The sequence below is a fragment of the Neopsephotus bourkii genome, unplaced genomic scaffold (genome assembly GCF_033783945.1).
Source record: "Neopsephotus bourkii isolate Nb327-2 ecotype Australia unplaced genomic scaffold, CSIRO-AGI_Nbou_v1 NB_855, whole genome shotgun sequence".
In the NCBI taxonomy this organism is placed as follows: domain Eukaryota; kingdom Metazoa; phylum Chordata; class Aves; order Psittaciformes; family Psittacidae; genus Neopsephotus; species Neopsephotus bourkii.
Genome location: NW_026901351.1, coordinates 3,408,862 through 3,432,814, shown reverse-complemented (window position 1 = coordinate 3,432,814; position 23,953 = coordinate 3,408,862). Strand labels below are relative to the sequence as shown.

At 40.5% G+C, this 23,953-nt stretch overlaps 1 long non-coding RNA gene across 1 annotated transcript in view; it reads left to right on the top strand.

Annotated features, from left to right (window-relative positions):
* The first annotated feature begins 1,224 nt into the window (after positions 1–1,224).
* The window catches only part of LOC133213881 (uncharacterized), a 247,161-nt gene continuing 224,432 nt past the window's right edge, over positions 1,225–23,953 (top strand). The window contains exons 1-2 of the long non-coding RNA XR_009725924.1: positions 1,225–1,600; positions 17,462–17,564. This is a non-coding gene — a long non-coding RNA (uncharacterized LOC133213881). The remainder of the gene's footprint in view (positions 1,601–17,461; positions 17,565–23,953) is intronic.

Here is a 23,953-nt window from a genome sequence, read left to right as displayed (position 1 = left end):
CACAGGGCAGGTCATCTGCTCACAGATGTGCCTTTTAATCTTGTCCATGGCTTTTAACCTGAGCTAGGTCTTCCAGTCACTCTAAGAGGCTCAGTAGTGCCATGATACGTGTCTCAGTTTCCTGATTCTTAATTAAGAAAGTAAAAATACAGAAATTTACCACTTCAATATCCTTTCTTGCAAAAAAAAGCCCATATGAAACTTTAACATTGCTACTTGTCTTATCAGAGAAATCCTCTGACTATATTTATTTCATTCTTCCCCTTCTCCCAGCCTGCCCTCCCCAACCTGAGGAATTCTGAAACCAGATCTGTGTTCAGAGTAGGGAGCTGAGCTGAAACAGACCTAATATTAAGTCGAAATACTACCTTTATATTAAACCCGCAATTACAACAAAATAAAATCCTTTTTCGTTCTTAACATCAAACTATGTTATGAATTGCTCAGTTAGATTCCTTAGAAAAGTAGAGAAAAATATAAAGAAAGCAACACTAATCTCTGTTTTGGGGTGCTTGTGTAATTTTGGGGTTCTTACTTGTAAGGGTTTTATTTTCAAATTGTAAGTACTTTTACAACTGAATTTGAATAGAATATAGTACTCTTGATGCAGTAAAGTATAGATTTTCAGAGAAAGGCTATCCAGTGGAGGACGTTGAGCTAAAAAGGTGCTGTAATAATGCTGTGAGCTGATAGCACTGAAATTTCTGCATGTCCTGTGTAGACTGGACAGCAATCTGTTGGATAAGGGGTAACTCTTTTATTCCAGATATACATCATGCAGCACTGTAAGTTCACAGCAGTTTCCAGGACTACCTTTCCTTTGTAAGAACACCATCAACAGGCTGTGGAAGATCACTCTTCTCTCTGCAGAAAAGGGTGCAGAAAATCCATCATTCTGGATTTTTTGGATGCCAGGCATTGTATAATGGTGGTAGTAAATGTTTTCTTGGGCATGGCAGTGGTGGTTCTACTTCAGCTTAATGAGCTGATGAGTTGCCTGGGACAGGTACTGGCTGTATCTAGGGGTACTTCTGAGTTTACTGCTTTTGGCTGGGTCAGCTCAGCTCTGACACTTTTCCTGTGTGGGCTGGTACCAAGTGATCCATACAGGCTCTGATTCCCTCCATTTACAGTGCTAAGACTGCCATCAGGCATTCTGTTGCAATCCCACCCATACCAGCTGCAGCATGGAGGTACCTGGGCCCGAGTGCCCCACAGCCCATGTGGGATGGTGGCTCTAACCGCTGTCAGACTGATAGTGACCATGGGTTGATTTTCTAGCTCAGTGCAGGGAGGGAGAAGGTATAGCAACAAGACTTCTCTAAGGCCTGAGAGATCAGCCCTAGCATGGGTATTTCCCCTGTCATTTTGTTTGTATATGTGCTCTGGGTCGGGCAAGATAACCAGTCCTTTCTGGGCAGTTTTCTTCCTATCCAAGTGCTGAGATGAGGAGCTACCAGCAGTGCCCTTCATAAAAATGTGGCTGGCATAGCAATGCATCACTAAGCAACATGGACTGTTTGAGCCAGGTGTAGCTGCCAGCTGTCCGTCAGCACCTCACCAGCAGCGTGGGAGAGAGGAGGTAGCTGGAGCAGTGCACGTAAATGGAGATGGGCAGAAGGAGCAGGCTGTCCTGGATTCAAAATCAGAGGCTACGCACGATTAAAAGAGACTCCATGTCTGCACATTTACCTTAGGGTGTTTGCTTTTAAAGTTGGTGTGCTGTGAGCTATTATACTTTCCCCACTCTATCAAAGCAGTAGCTGCCAACCTCATTAAAGAAGTCTCTCCCATCTTTGGCCTGCTGTGGAGTGGGAGGACTGACTCCCACTGTCTGATCTGGTTAGTTACTTATTCTGGTTCTCGCCTGATTCCTGCTTGTAACACAAATAACATGGGCTTGGAGTTCACTGATCAAAACTGCTTTTTGTTATTCTTTAATGCAGAGCTAAGTGTTGCAAGCACAGCAACAGCAGATGCATGGGAGAAACTGAAGATGGAGTTTATTAGGGAAAGGGAAACTGTTTATGGAGTTATGCATAAAACAGTTCACTCTTACAGGTGAAAGAGGAGGGTGACCCCACCTCCTTCTCTGGGGGATCTCTTCCTGACAACTAGGTTTGCTATTCAGATCCTGCTCAGATTTCATACCTGTGCTGTTGCAAGCCTGTAAAAGACTGTTCTCTGCTCACCCTCTACAGATTCACAGGCTTGTTTAATATTGGGCATGGAAAGAATTTCAATTTCCTGCAGCTCTCCAGGAGCTTTTCCTAAACAGCAGTCCCCAGCCACAGGGGACTGTTGTCTGAGGTGGGATGAAAGGCTGAATTTGGGAACTGTGGGTTGAATGTAAACTGCAAGATGGAGAGGCTTGGAGGATATCTCTTCCATTAAGGTTTCAAGCTGAGGCCGTTGTGTGGTCTTATCGTGAATATCAGATCCAAACTATAGTGAGGTGCTACTTTGTTTGTTCATGTTGAATAGAAGTAAGACAGAGGAAATGAAAACAAGACTGAACTAGTAGTTACTTGGGCAAGGGATGTACTTAGATTTATTTTTTTGTTGTTGCTGTTGCTTTGTACTCTGTTGCAGTATGCATTGCAGCGCTGCTGTCCAGAATAACACACTGCAGGAGGAAATTAACTTGTTTTTGCTACATGGAAATTGGGATGTGATTTCTGTTGTGTTTGCAGGAAGGGGAATGAAGCTGTTTGTGACACACTATTAAATTTTCTTTTTGCCTCTTGTGCCCTTTTGTTACAAACTTAATTGTACCTGGCTTGGTAAGGATTATAGAAAACTGAGATCTTATAATTGGAAATATCCAAAGTTGTTTTATTAAAGCAAGTCTTGCCAGCCAAACTCCATGTGAACTTGGCTTTGTTTGGTTTCGTTCTTAAATAGCAAAGACCTTAGAGTCAATGTAATTCATTGTGCTCTATGTAAATGAGGCTGTACTAAATGACTAGCACATGTTATCCATGTAAGATCTGAGATGAGGTGTCTGGGGAAAAATGATAGTATCTGACTGATAACAGTTATCTGCCAGGGAAGTCTCTGGCCTTCATTTCTATAAAGATATAAGCATAAATGTATTATTGCACTACTAAAATGCCAGAGGAAGGAATTCTTCTGCCTGCCCTTTTTGAGGGGCACTCAGGTCTTTACCTTTCCAGCCAAAAGCAATTTTTGCAATAATCTGTCTTCTCGAAGGATTAAGTCAATGTCAAAGACAGGGGAGGCAGAACTGTTAATTGCAGGCACATCAATTGGGGTAAAATTGCAAATAGAAGAGACATTGTGGGAATTGGCAAATCCCAGGCACAGTTTCTTTATACCAGGATTTTCTACATTTGAGTCATGTATTCAAACCTACTAAGCTACCAACTTGGTAAAGACTGTAACAAAAAGCTAATTTATCATCAATTTATGGTGAAGACATGGAAAACCTCTCAGGAATCTCATGTCAAATTGCACATTTTTCGCCTGTCGGTGCACTTAGTTAAGTACACTACCTATGTCTGGGTAATTTTTAAAAGTACACAGTTTCACATGGCTGGCAAGAACTGTGGTATGAAAAAGACTATATAAACCCAGAATTTCAGCTAAGGATACTTCAGGGCTGAAACATAAATGACTGAACTGGATTAATCTCTTGTTCACCTGAAAGAAAATATGATTCCTGAAATTGTATAGTGCATGTTTTGGAAGTAGCATTCTTGTATGAAGAACTTAATTCAGAATGATTCCTGTATAACTCTATTCAAATCAGGTTTTATGCAGTTACAGAGTTTGTACTCTGATCTTGGACCTGTGCTTCTCATCACTACAGCTATCCTTTAGAAATCATCTAGTGCAAAATGCATCAAGGATAACAAAAACCCAACAGCCAAACCCATTAAAATTCATAGAGAGAACACTCTGAAATGTATATAAGGAAAGATCTCTTAGAATACACAAACATTAACTCATACAACTGAAGCAGTGAAGCTCCTGTGTCTTCCCCTACGAGTATTCACACAGGTATTGGCATTTATATATGTGTATGCATGTGTATGTATATATATAAGTTGTTTTTTTTTTTTTTTCCTTGATGAGGAGGCTGAATAAAGGATTTCTGTCATGGAGAAACTGATAAAAGGGAATTTGCCTGTAAAAAACCTCATTACCAAGCTCTTGGGACGCTGGCTTCTTCAAATTCAGATACCTTGGAATTCAAGCTGTGATGTACAAAGTTTTGATGTTGATTTCACTATCTATTTGACTAGAGCTCTAGATATGGTCTGAAGAGATACCAAAGTGTTCACTAAAGATTGTTCTTACCTTACAAATGATGCCTCTGATAAAAAAAAGGTAAATGCAGCTGCAATCTGTCTACCACCTCCAGGCATACTGTTTGGGATTGCACAAAAAAATCCAAGCAAACCTGGGGGGGAGGGGGTAATAGTTAAGAGCTAATTTCAGACTGAAAATGAAAAATGTAATTTCGCTAGAATGTAATTAGCATCATGTTATATGGAACAGATTCACCAAATAGGAGTGTTAGTTCTGATCTCCATTCCCTGTCTGATTCTTGGTAATGTCTGACCAGGACATTAACGTGATATATCTCCTGTTGTATTAAATGGTGGAGTACAATAAAGGTGTTCATGAAGAATTTTTAACACTCAAAAAAACCCCACCCAAACAACGCAACCAAAAAAACCAACAAAAAAACAGAAGCCAAACCAAAAGAAACAAAAAAACCCAAACACCCACAAACTGAAAATCAAAAAACCCCAACAACCCAATTCCACCCCCCAAAAACACAAACTACCAACACAAAGCCCAAAACAACCTTTGGGAATGAAAATAATTTCTGAACAGCACCTGCCCTGAACTTTGCAAGAAGGTTATCTTTTCGTGTTTTTTTTTTCTTTGTGTTTTTTTGTTGTTGTTTTTGTTTTGGGTTTTTGTTTGTTTGTGGGGTTTGTGTTTTTTTATTTATTTATTTTAAAATAATATTGTTGAAGGGGATGTAGCATTTCTAACCTAGGTTGTGGCATTTGAAATCCATTCAGTTCACTGTTTTTTCTCACATTTCTGCAACCCATACCCTAGTCAGAGGTGTGGCTGCAGCTCATTCAGGTACACCTGAGCTAATCTGGAAGTAGCCAAACTAGCTTAAGACACAGAGATAGGGTGACATAAAGCGTCTTTAGTTTCCAGAATATTTGGGTTTGGTTTTTGTTTGTTTTTTTTTTTAATCTAGGTTTCCACATGAATGCTGCTGTATTTGAAGCATTGCTGGTGCTTGGTGTGATTGCATGCTTGGCTAACACTGATGGAAGTCAGTACTCCTGGGTGCTTAGAGTTCCATTCTCCCACCAAGAAAACTCTAACCTAGTCTTATGCTTTCTTTTAAGCCAGTAGTAGTGATTGTACAGATAACTGCCAAGTTGAATCTGTTTGATGTTATAGATGAAGGCTAGTTACGAGTTTGAATTTGAAACAGGGAGCATGACTTCTCCCTTCTCACTGCAGCTATGGGCCGTAAGCATCAATGCAACAGTGTCCTGATCTGGTTTCAAGCTGGCTCAGACTAGCTTACATAGGGTGTAGTTACAACTTTGGTCTCTGTGTGTGCAAACCTGAAATGTTAGAGGTGTCATGGGATGGCAGGAATAAAATTCCAGGTCGAGTAGTATTAATGATGCTGGGTTCTGGACTGTTCTGCTTCCACAATCAGCTTAAGCTGAAAAGAAGCAATATGTTTCTCTGCTGCTATAGTAGCTGAGTTTCAGATGTGTCTTTGGGTGCAGGGTGCAGTCCAGAGTCTTGTGTATCATGTGCCTAGGATTTCTATATAGGAGACAAAGCTACCAAAGCTACCTTGGATGGTAACCTGGCATTGTAATTTAGACTCATGATGTCTCTGACTCATATTTGCAGGGAGATTTAGCTGCTGCTGCTAAACAGGGTCTGCCTTGTCCCTGTATGAAAAGTTGGAGGGAAGAGCTGAATAGGACTCTTGGTTGCCTCTGAACTGCCCTCCTTTACACTGATAACATCTGCAAACTCTGACAGCTGAGGTGTGGATACACATCCTCTGCATCTGTCCCTGTTATGAGGTGATAGCCATTGCAGAGGGAAGTGTTGGACAATGGGAGATATCCCCGTTAGCTGGCCTGGCTAAACCTGCCTAAAGAAAGAAGCTGGAGCCATGCAGTGTCAGACCATACAGTACTGTGGCTATGCTACAAGCACACATTGCTGTCTGCCAGTGTTGCTTTGTAAAGGCATCCTTTCAGAGAGATGTGGAATAAATAGGTTGTGCAACAGGGAAGAAGACAAGGGGCAAATTATTTAACTGTGGCAGTAAGATTTAGCAAGGTTAGGGTTTGTTTGTGCCATCTCTAGATATTTCAGAAGACCACAGATAGCTGGTGTGGGGAGCAGGCAGTTGTCTAAAGTCACTAGTGCTGAGCTACTTAAAACTCACCAGCATGTAACGCTGAGGAAGCAGAAATTCCGAATACAGCCAATCACATGTCTACTCAGGCTAAGAATTTTCAAGGTGACAATCTGGGACCCTACAACATAAATTCTGCTGAAATCCTTGAATTTGGACTTGTTCGTTTCCTTCAAGGCTACCTGCTTGAGTAATCCACTCAGCTGCTCATGAATAGCATGATCAGACTCAGAACTGCACCAAAGCAGTACAGTTTGGTGGTATCTGGCAAAATACAGGTGGAAAACTTGGTCTTTCTCTTTATTCTCATTTTCACAGTACTTAAAGATCTACCTATATTTTGCATTAGGTTATGTGGTGTATGGACTTATTAACTAACAACAGAGAAGTCTTTATGTTCCATGTTTGCATTTATTAAATGAAAGGGTTTGTGAAGAAATACATCAGCAGTGTTTCTATACCTCTCAGTTTTAATGGTATGGTTCTTTTGATTAGTAATGAATTTTGTACTGAAACCTGACTAAATTAGTTTCATGATAAAAAAAGGAATAATCAGAATTTTTCACTTAGAAAACTGTTCTGAACCAAAGATCTGGGAAATGCCTTAGGCAGAATTCTTATATCTGCTAGTGGAAATAAGGCCTAAGAACAAGTTTTCCAGTAAAAGTATTCAATCTAGTTTGTTTTATAAGTAGCTATAAAGACCATGCTCTTCTTCTGCAGGGAGATGATTTTGACAGAAAAATAACTTCTAATTTTCCCAACATACTTATATATTTAAGTTTTATAGCATGAAATATTAACAATGGGAGGAAAAAAATATACTATCTTGGGGATTTTTTTTGCCTTTTTTTGTGTTGCTGTTTCTTTTTTTTTTTTTTTTTTCCATAAATAAGAAGCTAAAAAAAAAAAGAGAGTTTAAATCATTCAGGTCATTCTATTAAAACAATTTCAACTGCATCTTCATGCCTGATATTTTATGTATCCTTCATATCACATGTAGGGGTAAGAACTGTGAGCTGAGCAGGTTTCATGCTACCCTGTTGATCGAGTATTGCTGAATAGCCCTTGCAAGGATCACTGTGTGACTGCTTGCTGGATCTGGGAGTCCTTAGAGATGTTACCTACTGGTTTAGGTCGTAACTTCTTTCCATTAAACTTCCTTATACAAGAGTTGGATGATGATGACTATGTCATGTGGCTGGGAAAAAGTGCCCAGGAGCTGAAGAGGGCTGCATTCCCTTTGCCCTTCTTTCTCTGGCAATCCAAAAGAGGAGCACATTTCTGGCTAATCTTGACCTGAAAATTAGGAAGTGATTTTTTTTCTGGGATGACTCAGTGATTTTATCCAATGACTGAAGAACCTATAAAATATAGCTCTGAAGGCCTTTTTAGAAGTATTTTTCAGATTAGGCAACAACTGTGTATCTAGCTTTAATTTAAAGAAACACACTAAATTTGGTATGCAGCAAGTCATTCTCACATTTTCCAGTTCAAAGTTCAGACTAGTGTTGTTTAAATTATCCTTATTCTGTTAATATGTTTTACCTGACCCTCCTAAACCACTGAAATTCCACTTTTCCTTCTTCCTTGATTAATACAAGTAGAATTGTACTTTTTCCAGATTTCCTCTAGAAATACTGCACTTCCACAGACAAACTTTAAAGGCTCTCCTAGATGTTTTAGATGTGTATATATGCATATATACACACATGAAATATTCTTACTATTAAACTACATTTATTTTCTGCCTCAAGCACTTCCATACTGCTATTCCCTAACTGTTAGATACTACAGATAGCTGGAGGGAAATCAGATGCAGTTTAAAATCCTTTTTGGATTATTTTGTCACATCCATGACAAGAATAATCTGATAAGTAGTGGCAGTTTCTTTTTCAGATGAAATCCAGAATGAGCCTTTCTATATCAACACAGTGAGCACTTAAAGACTGAACAGTTGACCTATTTTTAATCACATACAGGTCTAATAGTAATCCCCAAGCTTCAAGGCTCTGCTTGCTGAGTAGCATCTCTTTAATTAAGCAAACTCAGGTTCACCTTTTTCCAGGCTCCTCACGTGGCATCTGTCAGGTGTCTGGTTGTCAAGTGCTAGTCAACTTCCCACATTGTTAATATGTTGAAGAAAACCAAACCCAATCTCTAATGGTGGCGGAGCTATTCAGCCCTACCTTTAAAACTGTAAATAATGCAGACAATTGTTTGCCTCATTATGAGGAGGAAGAACCAAGGATTGTGTTATAAGAAAGTACTTCAGACTGAGTTGTTCTGAAGTGCTTAAGCAGACATCTCTCTGCTGATGCGATCAGTGCTAAGGAATTCATTTGTGATACTTTCAGGATCAGTTGTTTAGCTCTATTGCACTGGAAGAGGGTGGAGTTATTTTAATGAAACTGGGATCAAACTGTAGTGGTGTAATACCTGGGGACTATGTGTTGTGTCTCAGAAACACTGTCAGGCTCTACCAGTGTTAGGGGAAAAAAATCCTGGTGTAATCCCACAGGAAAACATTGAAGTTGACTACCTCCACCCCTCCAAAGAAGCTCATAATGCGTTTGGGAAAGAAACCCTGGATGGCATCTCATTGCCATGGAAGCTCCATGTGGAGCACTATCATATCAGTAAGATCACTTTAGAAAGAACAAGAAAGGCAAATTGTTTCTAAAATATTTTACATGTGTTGTACAGGTGTAAAAATGACAACTTTGAACAGAAATCCAATTGTTTTGTTCAGAAAAATAAATCCTCCAGGGCACTTCCATTTTGTGAGATCACCTGAAAGCTTTTGTGAAATGCTTTTGTTGAGAGAACAGAAGAAAATTGGAAATTTGTTGCAAACCAGGAGTGTTCTCATGTTGGTCTATGGTGGGTTGACTCTGTCTGAATGCCAGGTGCCCGTCAAAACTTCTCGGTCACTCCCCTCCTCTGCTGGAATGGAGAGAGGAAATATAATGAAAGGCTCGTGGGTCAGGATATGGACAGAGACATTGCTCAGCAATTGCTGTCATGGGGAAAACCGACTCTACTTGGGGAAATTAATTTATTACCAGTCAAATCAGAGTAGGGTAATGAGAAATGAAACCCAGTCTTAAAAACACCTTCCTGCCACACAAACCAATACATGATCATAACAGTAACATATTACAACAGCTCTTGACAGGCCTAAATTATTAAGAAAGGTATATGGCAGCAGAAATTTACATCCTCAGTGCAGGCTGCAATTTCATGTTAACAGCTTAGATGAAAAAAATATTTTAAGCAAGTTCCTGGCCAAATCCCAATTATCAGTTGACTAACCCCAAAACATAGTTCTCTATCTGTTGTGCCAATGTAATTACTAGTGGATCAATAAACATCACCTGATGCATATCAGGGCTTGTAGGTAATTCTGCCAGGGGTTTGAGGGGGAGCATGCTGTGCACCAGGGAGGAGCAGAGGGGCAGCTCCATGCTGGGCCTGTGATGCTGGTGTTGTGTGTAAAACTGCTGCTGTAGATCAGAAAAATTTGAATTTCAGCTGAGATAAATCATATGGCAAAACTGAAAATGGCAGTGCTAGGTAGACTTAGGTTGTTGAGGGTTTGGCTCTTTGATTTTCTCCTCTCATTTGATTCTTCTTGGCTGTTTATTTCCTACAGAGCCAGTGTGCACTGGGCTTATACGGGGGGCTGGTACCTCTGTTCTAAGCAATTTACTGCTTCATAGGACAAATTTATGAAGATGGAATAAAAAAAATTCACCTATTCTTGTGTTGTCCAGCTTTCCCTGCTGTACTTGACCTACTCCTGTCTTGTGCCCCCTGGACAATTTGAGCATTGAGGACGTTTATTTTAAAAGGCTTTTCAGATGCAACAGAATGATTTTAAGTAAATGTGACTGTTGCAGTGAAGGGAGCTGAGTTTTGTTCTACTTGTAAACAAGCAAAACAATGATGGTTTGACAAATGTTTCTCTTGGCTATGGAAGTGGGGAGATGGAAAAATTACTTGGCTAGTCTTAAGTAATACCTGCATTATAGCTGTTGATGTATACAAGGATCTTTCACGTACTCATATATCGAAATGGCACTAGAAACAGTGAAGCATAACTAACTGAGGTAGCCTTATTTCCAGTGTAATTCCTACTGTAGCAGGTTATCTTCCTACCTGTCATGCAAACAGAGCATCATACAAAAACCTTTTGTTGGTTGAGCATGGATGTATCTCTAGATATTTTAGCACTGTATCTCCTGGAAATGTCTTGTAGGTGAGCTTCTATTTCATATTTGCTAGGGCAATTATGTTGCAGGTGCATGTACCACACCTGCTGATGCTAAGTGCATACACAAAATGCCTGCACCCATTTCTGATAGAATGGGGAAATGATACGCATGCTAAACTAGTCTAGTAGCTGTCACTAAAAGGTTGTTCTTGTTTCTTCCCTTCTTCTGCCTGTCCCCTTCTCCAGTCCTTAGCAGCCTGTCTTCTTGCTCTGCTTTGCCCTTACTCTGGGGCTCACCAGACTTGTTGGTGCTTAAATTCACTACCCAAACAAAAACCTATTAACTTTTTTCATCCAGATTTTTTTTTTCACTGGATTACTGAGTTGAAACAGTTCATTGTACAGATAGGTGTATTTGTTCCAGTGTGAGGAAAGAATTTCTTCCTATATCCAATCTAAACTTCCCCTGTTTCAGATTTAACCCGTTACCCCTTGTCCTATCACTACAGTCCCTAATGAAGAGTCCCTCCCCAGCATCCCTATAGGCCCCCTTCAGATACTGGAAGGCTGCTATGAGGTCTCCATGCAGCCTTCTCTTCTCCAGCCTCAACAGCCCCAACTTTCTCGGCCTATCTTCATACGGGAGGTGCTCCAGTCCCTTGATCATCCTTGTGGCCCTCCTCTGGACTTGTTCCAACAGTTCCATGTCCTTTTTATGTTGAGGACACCAGAACTGCACACGATACTGCCAAGTGAGGTCTTACGAGAGACAGAGTAAAGGGGCAGGATCACCTCCTTCGACCTGCTGGTCACACTCCTTTTGATGCAGCCCAGGATACGGTTGGCTTTTTGGGCTGCAAGCGCCCACTGAAGCCGGCTCATGCTAATGTCCTCATTGACCAACACCCCCAAGTCCTTCTCCACAGGGCTGCTCTGAATCTCTCCTCTGCCCAACCTGTAGCTGTGCCTGGGATTGCTCCGACCCAGGTGTAGGACCTTGCACTTGACATGGTTAAACATCATGAGGTTGGTATCAGCCCACCTCACAAGTGTTTCAAGCTTCCTCTGGATGGCATTCCTTCCCTCCAGCGTATCAACTGAACCACACAGCTTGGTGTCATCGGCAAACTTGCTGAGGGCACACTCAATCCCACTGTCCATGTCAGCTACGAAGATGTTGAACAAGTCCGGTCCCAACACCGATCCCTGAGGGCCACCACTTGTTACTGGTCTCCAGCTGAACATTGAGCCATTGACCACAACTCTTTGTGTGTGGCCATCCAGCCAGTTCTTTATTCACCAAGTGGTCCATCTATCAAATTGATGTCTCTCCAATTTAGAGACAAGGATGTCGTGTGGGACAGTGTCGAACGCTTTACACAAGTCCAGGTAGATGACATTGACTGCTCTACCCCTGTCCATCAGTTCCATAGCCCCATCATAGAAGGCCACGAAATTGGTCAGGCAGGATTTGCCTTTAGTGAAGCCATGCTGGCTGTCATCAAGCACCTTATTGTTTTTCATGTGCCTTAGCATGCCTTCCAGGAGAATCTGCTCCAAGATTTTGCCAGGCACAGAGATGAGATTGGCTGGTCTGTAATTCCCCGGGTGATCCATTTTCCCCTTCTTGAAAATGGGTTTTATATTTCCCTTTTTCATGTCGTCGGGAACTTCATCTTACTGCCATGATTTTTCAAATATAATGGCCAGCAGCTTAGCAACTTCATTTGCCAGCTCCTTCAGGACCCGAGGATGGATTTCATCAGGTTCCATGGACTTGTGTACGTTCAGGTTTTTAAGATGGTTTCGAACCAGATCCTCTCCTGCAGTCGGCCTAGGGTCTTCATTCTCATAGTCTGTGCATCTGCCTTCCAGGACTTGGGTGGTGTGGTCAGAGCCTTTGCCAATGAAGACCGAGGCAAAGAAGTCATTAAGAACCTCAGCCTTCTCCAAATCCAGGGTAGCCAGTTCTCCTGATAGCTTCTGGAGGGGTCCTACATTGTCCCTAGTCTCTTTTTTATTCGCTACGTACCTGTAGAATCCCTTCCTGTTATCCTTAACATCCCTAGCCAAGTTTAATTCTAACTGGGCCTTAGCTTTCCTAACCTGGTCCCTAGCTTCCCGGACAACATCCTTGTACTCTTCCCAGGCCACCTGTCCTTGCTTCCACTTTCTATAAAACTCTTTTTTCATTTGAATTTTCCTCAGGAGCTCCTTATCCATCCAAGGAGGTCTCCTGGCCCTCCTGCTGCACTAGTTGGGATGCAACACTCTTGAGCTTGTAGCAGGTGGTCCTTGAAGACCAACCAACAGTCTTAGGCCCCCCTGCCCTCTAGGGCTATATCCCATGGAACCTTACTAAGCAGGTTCCTGAAGAGGCCGAAGTCTGCTCTCTTGAAGTCCAGGGCAGTGAGCTTGCTGCATGCTCTTCTCACTGTCCTGAGGATCTCAAATTCTACCATCTCATGATCGCTGCATCCAAGGCTGCCCTGCAGCATCACATTTCCAACAAGTCCTTCCCTGTTGGTGAGCACGAGGTCAAGCATGGCACCTCTCCTTGTCGGTTCCTCTATTACTTGCAGTAGGAAGTTGTCTTCCACACAATTGAGGAACCTCCTGGATTGCTTGTGTCGGGCCGTACCGCCTTTCCAACAGATGTCAGGGTGGTTGAAGTCCCCCATGAGGACAAGGGCCGGTGAGTGTGAGGCTGTTCCTATCTGTCTGTAGAGTGCTTCATCCGCAGAGCCCTCTTGATCAGGCAGTCTGTAACAGATCCCCACAGTAATGTCTCCCATAGCTTTTCTCCCTTTAATCCTGACCCACAAACTCTCTGTTGACTGCTCACCTGTCCCCAGACAAGAGTTCCATACTCTCCAGCCTATCCCTAACATAAACAGCAACTCCCCCATCCTCGCTTGCCAGGCCTGTCTTTTCTAAAGAGCCTGTAACCTTCCGTTCCAACACTCCAGTCATAGGAGTCATCCCACCATGTTTCTGTGATGCCTATTATATCATACCCCCATAGTCATGCACACATCTCTAATTCCTCTTGTTTGTTCCACATGCTACGGGCGTTTGTATAGAGGCATCTGAGCCGAGCTCCAAATGAAGCCGGCTCCTTGGCTGGAGTGGCTGGAATTTCTCCGAGCATTTATTATGGGTGTTATCAACTGACTGGGTGTGTTGGGATGGAACGATGCCCTCCTCCCCCCACACATCTAATTTAAAGCATCCTTGACCAGTCTGGCAAGCCTCCTACCAAAATCCCAGCTCCACCAGCCCCCAGTAGACCTGTCCTACTAACTTGGGTCCCATGTTCAAGACACCCAAACCCCTGACTTTGGCACCTTTTAACTATTTATTAACCTGGCCAATCCTCCTACCTTTTTTAATGTCCTCCCCTGTACCCTGGAGAACTGATGAAAAGACAATCTGAGTTTCAGAGCCCCTGACCACCTCTCCCGGGGCTCTGTAGTCTTCTTCATGTTCTCCAGGCTACTACTATATATCCCTAGCACCCACATGGATCACTAGAAGTGGGCAATAGTCCGTGGGACTTACCAGAGCAGGCAGCCTCTCTGCAACATCCCTGATCTGTGCCTCAGGTAGGCAACAAACCTCCCTTGAGACTGGGTCAGGCCATCCATCTTTCCACAGCCTTGAGATGTTAAACTTGTTCAGTTCAGTATTGTGTAACTGCTGTATGATGCCCTAGGACAAAAATAACTGACTAATGCTTAGTTTCAGCTTTAGACAGAAAAAAATGAGATCACAGAAGGATCACCTATTATCTCTTGCATCGTAAGTTTAATTTCCTTCCTCACAGTCTTAAAAATAGCATCTGGTAGTTGCTGCAGAAAGCATTAGCAAATATATTTCATGTAAATTGAATTTGTTCCATCTGTAATCGTAGCGATCAGATTAGTTCTCATTAGAATTTGTTATTTAATAAAGTGTTGTCAATAAAACTGGTTGTGAAAATTCTGGTCAATATACCTCAGCATGCAAGTATTTGCATAAACTGATGCATGAACAAGAGCTTGGAATAATTTTGTTCAAGTCACATTCCTGAAAGCTTTTTGAAATCACAAGTCATCTAGCTGGGACAAAACAGCTACTCTCTTGTGGTCATTCAGTAGCTAACTTATAAAATAATGTTAACAATTAATATTTAGGAAATAACCTACTAGCTGAAACATGTTTGTCATTATTGAAAGACTGGCTTAAGGAGAAAGATATTTACAAACCTGCTGTTTTTAAGTCTGAACTCTACAGAGGCTTGGATAAATCGGTGTCGTTTCAAGCATTTAAAGGCAGCTAAGCCAGTTTCCATCAACTGAATGCCTTCTGTTTTCACTGGGGACTAATATTTGACCAGCTGTAACTCTAATAATTGTATAACTAATTAACACTTTCTAGAATTATGTATTCAAATGGTGGTTGACCTATTTGGTAAATAGCAAATTAACGTGAGCTATTCAAAGTATGTTCACAGAATTCATACTCACTGGGGAAAAAGAAGGCACTTTCCATGAGTTTGGATTTTCAGCCTTGTTCAGCAATATTGGATAGTCTGCTTTTTGCTCAGCTATACAGACTGGCTGGACCTTCAAGTTAAACTGTTCGAATGCCACTTTGGGGGTTTTACAGTGAGTTATCCCAATCTTTTCTCTGTGCACTCTGAAAAATCTCATCTGAGATTGCTCACAGGCTCTTTAGCTGTCCTTTTTTCCCAGTGCAAAAGTAAAAGCAAGTTAAAGCCTTGACCAGATCAGGGTTATGAAAGCATTTAGATTGACATGGAGCTTTGTTAGCTGACGTGTTTGAGGTCAGACGCTATTAAGTAGTGAAGGGTGGGGAGGGAGTTTCTTTGATCAGCATAGTTTCATGTGAAGCTTACAGAGAAGTAATAAATACTGGTTAGTCCTATCTTAATCTCTAATAGTTTCTGTCCTTCCATCAGCTGCTTCATGACATGACGTGACTATTTTAGTCAGGGTCCCTGACACTTGGTATCTGATGGGTATTCCACCAATAGCAGTGGAAGATGTTACTTCTTCTCTCAGATAAATTTAATGGAGAGGGAAGGAGAGCATGTGCAAGGCTTCTGTAGTGCTGCAGGTCACAGCCTGGTTCATAGTTGTGGGTTGCCAATGAAGACAGCATTACAGCAATGTGACAAGTTGTGAATTGAGATCCAAGCATACATCCTGTTTTGCCTACTCCTCCCACCTAGTGCTTACACTCTGGAGAATGTCTGAGGCCCCTTTCAGTCATGTTCCTCTTCCAGTTATTGTCTCTGATTATGATTATCAACTTAGGGCCTAACAGAGTAGACTTCAGGCAGCATCTAATAACTCTGGGGGTCCCAGATTCAACAGAAAATAAAAATTAAACATAACTTGAGATATAGCCTCACCAAATAGTGCTGTATTGGAAAACCCTCAGGTAAAAACCTTCTGTTTCTTCTTTTTGACACCTTGTTCTTTTCTTTCACTGGTAGCTTTCTTGCAGGTTCTGTGGTGGGAAGTACGTAAAACATAGTTCATGTGTGATTAAAGGTTTATTGGTTTTGAATTTTACTGTTAACATTTTTCTCCCAGTTAATCAGTTAAGTCTTTGTATGGATATCTTACCTAGACCTTTGTTTGCTACAAGAATATATTGCAAGCAGAGTACTTTATTTTGTTTTGTTTTTAATACATATATATACATATGAAACAGTATTTTAATGTAAAATACAAGCATCTGCTTTTATAGCCATTGAGCAAAACCAAAAGGTTTATGAACTCAGGTTTGAGGGCAAAATGTTTCTGGTGAGATTTGAAGTAAGTTTAATGCTGTTGATGGGAGTTGGGGGTAATTGAATATACTTGTCCCTTTGAGGCAATTAAGTTGAGCAGTATTGAAGCAGGAAGGCATCTAAAATTGTCTCTTCCTCACACTCCGATTCCTCCAGTTCCTTGTTAGCAGCACAGCCTTGTTTGTAATCCTGGCTGGTTTCTCATACCGTGCTTGTATGATTACTGTGCAATCATACAATTACCTTTGGCAATCAGTACTCCAGTGGTGTACTGGAGGCAAGCTAATGTCTCCCTACCAATACTTTGCTTACAAGATTGCCTTCTGGTTGAAATTAGTAGCCCTCGGGTTTCTGCTGGAGAAATCTTGTGACGTACTTCATTGGATTCTGTTAATTAGTGTGGCATATAAGGAAAAAAAAAAGCTGGAACTCTTCAGCAATAAAAATGAACAGTGCATAGCTGCGAGTCTGGGACTGATAAGGATATGATTGTTGTGTTTGCTCTGCATTTTCACTGGTACAAGCAGCTTTGAGCTGGAAAGACGGAGTTCAGGAGCAGCTGGCTATGTGTAAGCCCAGACCTTCTGAGGTTGAGGGAATGCATTAAACCCTCTGGTAAGCTAGTTGGGTGCATGAAGATAGGCACATTTAGAAAAAACTTGGAAAAACTCAACCAACTTTGCCCTCTTTGCCCTTGGAGCATATTCACAGACAAGAAGCTTACGCTTCTCAGAAATGGGGGTTTACAGCCAGGAGGGAAGGAAAAAAAAAAGAAAGAGAGGGAAGGAGCTACTACAAATCACAAAAATGTAGCTTTTCTAAGAGAGATTAGAATGTGCTTAAGGATATGAATATTCATTGGTGAGGCACTGAGTATATGATAAAAATGTACATATTTTCTTTGCAAGAGAAAGTAATAACATCACTTTGTGAAGATTCCTGGGTATCTAAGAAGTATTTCCATTTTCTCTGTCTTTATAGGAGAAAATAGGAGGAAAAAACCCCAACAACCCCATAACCAAGCCCAAGAGTGAGTTTCTACATGTGTCTTATTGCATGGCTGCCTTAATGCTAGTGCTGGCAGGAGAGAAGGGGTCAGCAAAGGTGTGAGCAGTCAAGAAAGCAAGGGTGGGACCACTGTTTCTGACATTAACCCACAAAACTCCAAACCCACTCATTTAAAATATTTAGGACACTGATGATATAGCTTGATGATATACATTTGACAGAGATTGAAGCTCTGTTATATAAAATGTCATAGTTAAGTGGTTATGGTGTTTTATTATCAGTATCTCTCCTTGATACATAGCTTCTTTTTATGGACTTATATTTAAGCAAGCTGCTTATTTTAGGTAAGACTTGGAAGAAGCTCACACATGTTATTTCAGTACACACTGTAGTCTCAGGCTGATTTATATTTCTAAGAATTTCCTAGCTTTCCCTTTAGCTACTAGAGTTACAATGCAAATGATGTTAGATTTGAGGATTAAATTTTGTAGTTCACACTGGGTCTTCACAATTTGCCTATTTTCTACTACTACTAAATATGAAAACATTAGGGAGTTCTTTGTGTTGTGCTAGTATTCCTTTGTACAGACTTCCAGTTTTGTGCAGTAGAGGTTTCTGCTGGACATTTGGTCTTCAGCAGGTAGTGTAAGGTTCTTCTCTTTAGAGATTATTAACACCTTTTTGCACTACGTCTGTATTAACTGTACAAGCAGATGGACAGTTTTTCCTGGTTAAATTGTTTTTAATTTAGCCTAAGTTTGGTTGCTGGCCAAATACTCATCACCTGTGGATCAGATTTGGCAGCTCTTTTGTTTCTCATCCAGATATTTTGTTCACAGGATTATTTCTTTTTGAGAGGCCACACCAAAATGTAGCTGAAAAGCAAATAAAACACACTACTGGCTTTCAAATAACAAAGAACTGCTGAACATGTAATTTCTCTTGTTTTGGTCTTTTTAGATCATTATTCAGTGCTTTTGTTGGCATAGCTGCCAAAGACTAGGGCATAAACAATTAGCTGGAAATCATCATCTTTTTTTGTTTCCCCGCGTACAGGAAGTTTAGCACAGTACATACTGTTATCTTAGGATGGACCTCTTATTGTTCTCCCTTTTCTTAAATAATAATAATTAGTATGTCATAGGCTGGTAACAGATGAGTAAGACCAAAACAACTTCTGCAATACAAAAAATCAGCTTGTACTACTGACTATGAAGCACCCTTGAATGCATCCAACTCCACTGTTTCTTACAGCAGTCTAATTTCTTGAAGTGACTTCTATCTCTTGTTTACAATCACTGAAGCTGAGTAATGTATTTTCCAGTGCAGTTGTCCCTGAGGATGTTTTGCTCTCCCTGTCCACTATAGGGCAGTTGCCTGTGTATCTGGAAGAGATAGTTAGGAAAACAGGACAACCTAATGGACCATTCTCTTATCTAAAGCACAGCTACACTGGCTGTTGTGATTGCTTTGTGTCATTATAAGATCACTCAATGCCAGACTAAATCTTGGAGGTCCTGTCACACTTGTGTTAGATCACTCAGTAGGGGTAATATAGTATACGTTGATTGAAAGAAAGAAAGGGACCTGAGCTTTAACACTGAGAAGGCAAGTAGCTATTGGTATGTATTTGAACAGTGAAGTAAGCATGATGCCTTTGTGACATACAGCAAGACAGGGTCAGAGAACTAACTGCAAGAAGCCTTGACTTCTCTAAAGAAACTGACTGGTCTATCATTATTAATTTTATTATCTGAAAACAGGCCTTAAGTGGGAAGAGTTTAAACATGTAAAGGATATTCTACTTTCTACTTTAATATACCTAGCTTATAACTTAGAATATTAAAAATATAAAAAGTCTCTCTGAGTGTGACTCGTACCTACCACTGTGTCTGGTATTGAACTCCTGAAATAATCTTTTACCTGTTTGCCTTGGGAAATCGTTTGTCTATTTAAGCCAGAACTCTGGAAAACAAGATGACACATATAGCTGTCCTGGCTAACAGTTCCTATAGATGCTATTAAACAAATCTTCCATAAAGGAACACATTTTATGAGACAGCTTTTATGCTGGTCAGTATGCTGCACCTCAGTAACACGTTTATATATTTCACACTAACCTGGGTTGGGCTGCAGGTTTCTGGTATTAGCTGCATTCACACTGAGATACTTGGAGTTATACAACAGGATCACTGGCAAAGCAGTTCTGCTATAGTTCTGGTCTGAAGGTTTACAGACCTTTCCTTTCACTAACTTGTGCTTTTGCTCTCACCAACAAAGGGCCAATTTCTGAAAGGGTGTAAGAGGGTGTACCTTTCTTTCCTATAGTTCCTCTGCCAGTGAGGTCAATGAGTTAAATCATTTTTGGAAGAAGTAAGGTACTGTCAGTGCTGTCCTGAATCCCTTCCATTACAGAAGCAATACATTGTAACTGTCATAAAGGGCCATTGTAACTTAAAAAGCTTCTCTGATTAGTCAATCTTTTCTCCATTTATCCAGGAAGATGGAATTAGCACAATGGAAGAGAAAGCCTGAAATGGGTCAGTTATTTACAGTGCATTCAGCTTTCTTTTGTGTCTGAAAAGACTTCTGTTTAGTTTTTATATGATTAAAATAAAAGACAGAGGAAAGAGCCCGGGATTTTGGGTAACTGCTTTTAGCAACATAAAAATGGCATTGAAGCAACTGTACCCGATATTTAAGTCTTTCTGGAACAAACCCAATTTTAAAAGACATTTCTAAGCTGTTTAGTAGTCTACTCTTTTCCCAGATTCCTGTTTTCGCACCTCTTTATTGACATAAGGATATGGCTGGGGTCAGTAGCAATTTGGGAAAGAAAGCAGAACAAATTTCCTGATCACCATGTGATAGTACATCTGCCATTTCAGTTTAAGCCAGCATCTGAAGCTACTGCATTTGTAGGCATTTGGCCAGATTCTGATGTAACTGGCATCGGTTTTAGACTTGTGCAACTACTTTGTAAATCTGGGCAGCTCCAGTGTAGTCAGCCATGTAAGAGGAGAATAAGGCCTATTTTTACCAGGTCAGCCTTTTTTATAATGTTTGCAGCGTCTTGGAAATTTGCTTCCTGTCTATTGTATTTAATCCACTTGAACTCCTTCTCTGAGGTGCCCCAGTTTACTCAAATGTTGGTGTAGAAGACAGGATGCTACCACTTGTGATCTGTATCTTGAAGCAACAATTATAATGTTGTGTTTTGAAGATTTTCTTTCTGGGGTTCAAGCAAAATTTTAATGTAAGGAGGCCTCACTGCAAGCGACTAAAATTTGAAGGTTAAAATGTTCATATGCATTAAGTGCTCTAATATATGGCCCAATCATTAATCTGGTTCAAATATATAGTTGGGATGCATAATCCTCTCAAGTCTACCAATTGCCTGAGACCCCAGGATGTGTGTTCTGACTAGAACAGAATGAGTTGGATGGAAGGATGCAAAAAACCTGTGTCGAGTTATCTGGTCATAGGGAACTATGTGTTGTAACATTGTTCACCTGGGTATAACCCCAACAGGAAACAGTCCAAGAATCAGGCTTTCCATACTGAAACTTTAGTAAATCCAGTAGAGGAGGTGAAATATAGCGTGGACATGGTGGAAATAACTAGATTTGTCTGAATAATCTGTATGGGATAATTTACCTGATTCTAAACAATTTAGTTAAATAGGTTCAATTATTACAACAAATAAGAAATTATAAGTGCTTTTGAACTGAAAAAGTTGAGAATAAACAGAATTGTAATGTCACAAAATATCCCAAAGGGGGTTAGTGTTCTTTTCTGTTAGATTTCCCTGGGAGTATTTGAACCAACAGGCTTTTTAGGGCTACTGGCCCCATCAGTGGCATTGCTTGTGTTGATCAGTACAGTATAAACATTATTACAGGCAGTCCTTACAGGACACGACTGCCTAATTCTTAAATGTCAGATTATAAAAAGTACCAAAATGTGATAATATGAATGTTTTGAAAAGGCGCAAAACCACACATGAAAGAAACTGTCATGTCGGAAGGCAATAAATCACAAAGTGGTACCCTGTCATCCTTCAGTGTGATATCCTTTCAGTTTAATCTTGATTTAGGCTTTCTTTTTTTTTCCTGTCAGTGGATATTTATGTTCATTCCACAGCTAGAATAGACCCGTGGAAAACTGAGAATTTTGCTAGGGCTCTGTGCAGGTGCAACTTGTCATGCATTTCAGTGAGTGGCAGAGATCACAGGAAATAATTGTTTTCACTGATCACCATGTTATCACCTCTGTGTGCATTGTACACTAACTTATTTTGTCATTCCTAAAAAGTAATTTTATACCTTCTTAGGATAAGCACTATAGCTAATGAGACTTTCAAATCATTCTGAGATTTATCTGTCAGGTTATACTGTGTGCTATTAGTGCTATAACACTTTCTGTATTTTGAAGTCTTCTATGCAGAGGTAACCATAGTGTTACTTGTAGTTTTTTAGGGATTTTTAGGGCATATAAAAGCCACATGATCATCTTCATTTTTCATTGATACCACACTTTAAGAGAATGTTGAGATAGTGCCGAATGATGAAGCTGTCTTGCTAATTGTTATTGTCATTACTTGTAATTTCAGAGTTCTTATTTCTTTCTCATTTCTAAGCCTTTAATGGCTGAAATCCTTAGTCTTTTCTTTGTAGTCGAGTAACTAAGTGTCTATCTTGAAAACAACAGCTATGCTTTTCATATGTCATCTGTTCAGGAGCTAATAAAAATGTGCAGTTGAAAGTCCCAATATTTGACATTCAAATTGGTTTGTGGTCAGCTGCACTGATTTTCATTCAAACATGAACACATTAAGATTATTCATAGGAAAATTACATTTAATTTTAAATGTAATTTTGAATTTAATTTTAATAATTAAATAATACTTTGAGTGCTGTGTTCAGAAATTTTACTATTCTCTGTCCATTTAAGGTCTTTTTTCCCTTGCCTTTCATCTTTCAACTTTGTCATCCAGATTACACTAATAGTTAGCTCCAAACACTATACAAAATTAGTATAACAGATAAAATTAAAGAGGTTGTTCTAAGGGTGTCAGAATCTTTAATCTTGCTCACGGTAAGAGCAGATAGTCTGTGTGGTAACCTGCAGGCAGAATGTAGATATGCACAGAAAATGTCTTAATGACATGGAAAAAGTCCCTCTTGGAGGAGGAGAAGAGCTGCTATGTCTTTTATGATGATGAAGGGAGTAGCTTGGGTCATTTCCCAATACAGAGATGATCAATCAGTTGTGATAGCCATGGGTCATTTCACTAAAGGGCCCAAAACTGATCCCATAAGGAATCAGTAGCAAATGTTTGATTGTTCTTTCCCCATGCACAAGATCCTGGCTTCATTGTACATGGATCAGTTTTCAATCCAGGGCATGTCAGCAGCTTTTCTGAGTGTCTTTGGAGTGCAGCAAACTTGCACAGTCTTTGAATGCCTATAATGGGAGGATGGAAATATTTGGATGGAGTCTAGGAGCTGAGTTTACTGCCTTGGCAGGGTGAGATCAAAGGGATGACAGCTAATATGCTGTCATGCTTCTGATGACTGAGGGTGGCAAAAAGGTTTGGTACAGACCTGAAGAGGAAGGAAGAGGGAATCAGTGGGGTGTATGGCAAATGTGGTTACTTTTCACATTATCAGCAAAGATAATATTTTTCATGTGATTACCACCATCATCATTAGTCTGGGATATCTGCCATCAGAAAACATAATCTGTGCTCCAGTAATCTTCATTTTTGGAGATATGCAAGGAACCCTGGCAGGTTTCCTGTAGAGTATTCTGAAAAATAATACAAAGGAATTTGAGTTAGACAAATTGAACTTGGAAAAGCTCACAGCTTTTCTGAGGTGGAGGGGAAGGAAAAATACTTGCTGAAAGAAAACAAATTAGTGCTGTGAGGCTGTAGACAGAAACACTGAAAACAGGTATTTTAGGAGATGCCAGGTTGGAAGCGTCAGTCTGAAATAACTACAGAGAAATAACCTTTGCAGTATCGAAATAAATGTAAGAAATGTGTTTAGGTTGAGCCCTATCATTACCTTTAAGGCAGTGAAGAAGGCAAGAAGACTTAGATTTCAATATGGCTGCCTACTCTGTGTTTCATTTCACCTCTCCTTGCTGGAGGATGCAGCTGTACAAGCTGAGTTGTTCTGTTGGCTCCATTTTGAAAGTCTTGGCTTTTAGGTGGGAGAAGTTTTCCTCTGCTGCTTTTAGGGGCCTGGGGAAAGCCAAATGACTTGGTTGATGGACAAATGGAGTTGAGCAAACAAGGGTAAGTTTGGACTGACCTGTGAGGTCAGGTGTTGCCTCAAGAATATTACGAAATCGTTAGACATTCACTTATTCATAGATGAGGCATAAAAGGAGAAGGATTTCAGATATTTGAAGCACTCAGCAAGCAGAACCAGTATACTGAGTTTTTGATATATGCAGCCATTTTCTA